Genomic DNA, 6,002 nt, shown 5'->3' with positions numbered 1-6,002 from the left:
ATTTACGATCAAGTTTCCTGCGCGATCCACTCGTCACGTTCGTTCGCGTTTCCATTTTGATCTGCGTTGCTCCTGATCGTGATGCGGTTATTCGTCTTGTGGATGCTATCGTCTACAGCATTATCGTCATCAGTTTTGTTGCTGACAGAAAGGAGTATTTCCTCTTCACCCTCTTGTTTTTCTCTGATCTCTTCAACCGGGTGATCCTGGGAAATCACCCATTTTTATATGCTTGGCTCTCTAAATGGGATTGAAATCTTGCTGCTTTAAAATGTTATCTGAAACCCTTTCCACACAATTTACTTTGCTCTGCACGGTATTATCTGGAACTCTTATTTGCTACGTACTGAGACCACGGTACCCCAACAAATAGCTCTAAGGGAAAACCGTCTTGAGAAAGTGGATTATTGTTGAGATAATCAACAATTTCCTTTCGCAGAGTTTCTTCCGAACGCAATATGCCAAGATGTCGAAGAAACCAACTTAAAGCGGAAAACTGGCAGTTACCATCACAGGCTGGGTTGAAAGAAACTTCATAACCTTGATCGAGGAATGGTTGCTCCTGTCTTGTCATATCGATACGAAATTTTTTTCCGATGGCTCGATTTCTTAGTGTCCTTCTGCTTATCTTGATTTGAGTTAATCAAATGTCGTCACGCAGCTGCTTTTTTACGTTTCTCCTTCCTGGCCGTTAGGCTAGCTATGTCCTCTACTGACACCCATTGGGTGCACGGCTGTTGGGTTTTGAGGGATTCGAAAGGAATCTTGTATTTCCCAGTTGGAAGGTTTCCTTTTAAAAATTTTCCCTCAAAAGCAAATCTTTTTCTGGGAGCAGCCCGTCTTTTCCGGGAAAATGGATATAATAAGTACTGCTTCTCCAACTTTGTATATGGAAGGGGGATCGCGCCTTATGTCTTTCTTGGGATGTACCTTTTATCCCAAACGTTGTCTGAAGTTATCGCCTTAGAGCGAATCACCGCAGCGAGATTGGTCAGCGCACTTCGAATAGTCGGACTTTTTGGGATTACCGGTAGTATTAGTCGCAGAAGAACTATTTTATTTGTAGGTTTTTCCACCCTCCACCATCTGAGTTAAGGTATTGGACTCCCGACAATAAAACACTTCAAAGGGGGATTGTCTACCGAGCACATCCATGGGCTCCTCGTTTAATATTTTTTTATATTCCCTCAACTTGGACGCCCAGTTTACTCCAACCTTTGAGAATCTAAGTAGATCAAAAGAAATCTTTTTCTGTAGGATCTGTGGGATCGCTCAACTTTTCCTTTCGACTGGGGATGATATGGTGAGCCTCGCATTATTTTGATCCCAAGGGTTTGGCAGAGTTTCTTTACAGCTTTTTTAAATTAACCTCCGTTGTCGGACTGAATGACTCGAGGAGGGCCAACCTCTGAATAAAGTGTAGATAACTTCCTCGCAAACTGGTGGCTTGTCTCTTTAGGAAATGGATTTAGCCATAAAAATCGGCTAAAGACGTCTTGTACAGTCAAAATGTGGTGATATGTTCTTCCGTTTTTCGTCACGGGTGTTTTATTCATATCGACAACGTCTACTCGATGTCTTACTTAGAAAGAAAAAATTGACACATTTTCAAATATATAATAAAAAATCTCGCGAAAGGCTTTAAGTTACGTGTTTCCATCGCGACTGGTCTACATGGTTAATTTTGTCAAGTTATGCATAGTTGCAGAAAGACCACTAAAATCAACTTCACTGAAAATTCCCTATTCCCAGGCTAATTCGTGACCCGAAGACACAAAAGAACACTTTTTCCATGTACTTGGCATTGTTCACATTAATGTTCGATTGCTTTAAGTTGCCCTCACTTTGGCCTTCTCTGATATCACATAATTTCAGCACTGTAGACGCAAAACCATAGACGTTGAACAATGCCCTCCCCTCCCTAGTCCAGTGACTGGACGTAATTGGTTCAGTATATAATCAGCACGTTGGGTCTTCGACTATAAGTTGCATGGTTCGAGTGTTATCAGTTAGTGCTCTTTCCTCGCAAAGGATCTTATTTCGTTACCTCATCTCCAGGTCTGGTTTCAACTATATTTTACATTTATTTGGTAAGGGGGAGGGGGGAGGGGGAGTGGTCCAGGACTGCAGTAAACGAAGGACACCAGTAAACGAGCATCCCATCAAGGAGGAAAAGGAAATGCCCCAAATCGCTTTTTGCGACAAAAGCCGGATAAAGATGTTGATACCGATACGCCAACTGGTTTGTTGACCCTGCTCAATTGAACTACCCAACCTTCCTCCTCCCCCAAAAAAATGATAAATAAATAAATCAACAGATAAAAGTACCCACCTAAACTAAATGCTGTCAGTATTTTAACGTATCTCTCACCTGGACTTCTTTAGTTTGAATAGGTGGAATTATTGTTTTGTTTTGAAATCTTGCGTTCATTTCCCGTTTAAGGTGGCTTTTGGACAAGCTCTCTTGGACTTTCCTCTCACTCACACCCTCGAAACGCTTGGTAAGCCGATATCTTAGTTTTCTTGACCCCACTCCTTTACAGTGTTTTAAATCCTTTTTAACAAGGGCACTTGATTGCGTCTTCTTTAGTACTTCCTTCTCTTGAAAAAAGAGCTTGTCGAATCCACCAACTTTGCGGACTTTGAATTTAGAGCTCTGTTGCCAGAAACGAATGCACGCCGCGAGCAGCGTAGGTTTCCTCGTTGACTGCAGTCATCTGCCGCGGGCCTCTTTTTTTGTCTGCACATAATCCACTCAAAATAAAACGCAAATGCGCAAAATGGGAATCTGGTGAAGCATTTTTTCGATATCAGATATATGTTTCCGTCATTTTAGCTTATTTTTAGGAGTTGTAACTGTTTTTTTGGCCTTTATAGTGCTTTTATTCTAGCGAGTTGTAAATACCTTTTCAGGTCTGGCATTCATACTATTTCCACTTATTTCTTCCATAACTCCTAGTGCTATTTTTAAAACCGAAATGAAACCCCTTCCACGTAGGAGTATAAATGAAGGCCGTCTGTCTGTCTGTCTGAGGAGCAAGGATGGCACAGTTGCCTAGTGCGCAGCCTTGGTGTATGAGGTCCTAAGTGCGATTCCCGGATCTCGCATCCTTGTTTCGACTTCTTTCCTTTCCGTGTAGCTAAGTAGCTTTAAATACCTGTCAAACGGAGCACTGATGGAGAGGGGGGAGTAAAATGAACGCACCGTCGACCTCAGGTTTGTCAGTTGAATTACTGTTACGAGTTATCGACGTTAAATATGGTTACTTCACTTCACTTGTCTGTGTCAGTCTGTGAATGGCCTACGTATACATCGATGGCGATATACTCCGCCCGACAGAGATACTATATTTAGGCGTCAGGGACTTTTACTTCACGCATGAAATATCTCGAACAGAGATAGGACACTTCGCCCATATTGTATAATATAAACAAGATGGAATAATGATGAAATATTTAGAAGAAAGCTCCAAGTTATATTTTGAAGTGATGTTTTCGTCACCGTGGCCGTCGCAGTTACTTAAACTCCCTATTATTTAGCTGAACCTTATTATCATGCGCCTTCTATATATGCGATGCATATGAACTATTCCTTCCTAGCCTCTACTTACCGGCCACAAGATATAAAAACTGAGTTTATGAAGAAAAACAGTTGTCTAGTTTTCAGTTACCTTTTCCAAGATTGGTGAAAAAGTGCTGTCCACCGGTTGTGCTGAAATCTTATTAGTCTCACTCGCTCCCACGGAGATTTGCGGGGAGTGCCATCAAAAGCTATTAGATAAAACAAACACATTTGAATAATGTTTAATACGTGAGCAGCCGTGTTTTATCAGGTTACAGGAAGCCTTGGGATTTTAGATGCGATAACACACCTGCTGCGAGATGAATTCAAATCATTTAGAAACAAGTAAATAGTTTACAAGAGTAGAATACCGGGAGAGAGGCTTATTAAAGTTATAGCTAAGAAAACGTGCTACAATCTCTCTCGAAATTCTTACGTATTTCCCATTTCAAGATTGCAGCCCAGGGCTGAGAAACCACAGTTTAAATTGTCACTAAATCTTATTTGTCAAGGAGATACAAATTTTATAAAACGTACCGCTCAACAAACTCCGGTTATGACAAATATTAGGCCCCGGGGGTACTGCGTATAATGGCCTATACAGGGATGCTCTGCCCGACAGGGATACTATATTTAGGCCTCAGGTACTTAAAAGGGACTTTCATGCATGCATGAAATACCTCGAACAGACGAACTTTACGGCTGCATTATATTATTTAGTAAGCGCTACATCATTAACTTTATTTCAAGGGTTTAGAAAAGAGATGCTAGAGATGTTTTTAAGTCTTAAGCAGGTATGTGAAAGGGGTACCTTTTATTAAAAAAAGAAAGGCATACGAAAGAGTTGACTTTTCTGTCAAAATGATATACAAAAGGGTAAGGAGTTGGAAAGGGGTTGCAGAGTACTCCCCCGGGTATTAGAGTTAATGAAAAACCATCACGTTTCAAAACCAACAATAAAAGAGTTAGCAGTCAGGCTTTTACGGAATTAGCTATAAAGAACCGTGAAATTAGAGAGTACTATGTAATAAGGCATCATCTCCTAATTGGGGAAGAGAGCATTATGAAGATAATAATTCGATAAAGAGTATGGAGTACCAAAAGAAGAATTATGGCTTTCAAGGAGACGTATTGACTTAAGCCTTGTTAGTTTTTACTTTATGACAGACGTTACTGTCGAAATATGTATTTGGTAAAACTGAAAAGGGTTGTCCTTTTTAAAAAAAATCTCATGAAGAGGGTATTTTAATTCTATTTTGAGAAGAGGCTCCGAAACGGTCTATTATTGACAGGTCTGTGAAATTGCAATGAAATTGTGAGTCTAATTATCAGCCCGCGATGGTGGTAAGAACTAACAACTGAATCTCAACGATTGGGGATATTTTTAGTTTAGTCTGAAAACATGAATTGTCACCTTCTCTTCAGGAAGATTGCTGCCAAAACATTAGTCAAAGTTTTTAAATGATTTTATGATAAAACTTGACTGAGGGGCGATTAGTCAGCAATGTAGAGGATAAACGCCCTCCTCAAAATATTTTTGCAAAATATTCGAACGAAAATGGCGAACTGATGAAAAATTGTTAGGGACAAACACAACTAACAATCAAGTTGACGTGTCTTATCCAGCGATTGTTTATCGAAACTGTAAAGCTTTTGTGCTAAAAGCTGTGATTTCTAGACTGTTCCCACAACATTTGAGACGTTTGTCGTCAAAATCTATTAGCTAAATACCAGTTTTGTAAATTTTCTTTGAGGTTTTCAGTTTGTACTGTTCGGTTTTGAGCTAAGCTCAAACGACACAAAACATAAGCGTAAAAAACATTTTTACAAGAAAATTAATACTTCGCTTGACTTTTAATTTTGGGTTTACGTTAGCCGGCTTTCCAACAACTCCAGCGTATTATAGTGTTATTATCTGGCGCTTATTACGGTTTAGAAAAAGTGACATATTTTGCGCTAAAAATTAAAGCTGTGATTTGCAAAGCTTCTCACCAACAGCTATTAGCTGAAGACCAGTTGTTCAAAAGCCGATTAACCCTAATCCCAGATTAAAAATTAATCAAGGAAATTACTTCTCTACTCCCAAATGTTGTTCAAAGCTGATATTCTTTACATTAGAAGAGGTCAATATTGGAAAACAAAAACTGAAGCAAAAGAAACTCTCACCAAAAAGTTGAAAATGTGAAGCAAAAGTCTACGCTAATCCTGGATTAAGTTAATCGGCTTTCGAACAACCGGGCACAGGACAACAAGTATCGGTGATTTAATACCCACTGAATAATGTTGTGCACATTGAGGGCACTCTAAAAGGAGAAAAAATATTTCAAGTTTAGCCCTTACTTGTTAAAATCCCAAATAGTGGGAGAACGGGACTAGTTGCCTAGTTACAAGGTTTGGGAGAGAGACTAAACGCAGGCCTACCGATATGCTGGATGGAGGC

At 39.8% G+C, this 6,002-nt stretch overlaps 1 protein-coding gene across 2 annotated transcripts in view; it reads right to left on the bottom strand.

The window, feature by feature from the left end:
- LOC137973545 (uncharacterized) overlaps positions 1-3,771 on the bottom strand; it is a 39,836-nt gene extending 36,065 nt beyond the window's left edge. Inside the window, exon 1 of one of the 2 annotated variants that reach the window (XM_068820377.1) lies at positions 3,672-3,771. The gene's annotated coding sequence lies outside the window, so the exon portion shown is untranslated. Of the gene's footprint in view, positions 1-3,611 lie in introns of both variants that reach the window. The other variant, XM_068820378.1, reaches the window with a different exon arrangement.
- Positions 3,772-6,002: the final 2,231 nt, after the last annotated feature.

This window comes from Montipora foliosa, chromosome 10 (genome assembly GCF_036669935.1).
Source record: "Montipora foliosa isolate CH-2021 chromosome 10, ASM3666993v2, whole genome shotgun sequence".
NCBI classification, from domain to species: Eukaryota; Metazoa; Cnidaria; class Anthozoa; order Scleractinia; family Acroporidae; genus Montipora; species Montipora foliosa.
The sequence above is the reverse complement of the archived record's forward strand: the minus strand, read 5'-3'. Positions and strand labels throughout refer to the sequence as shown.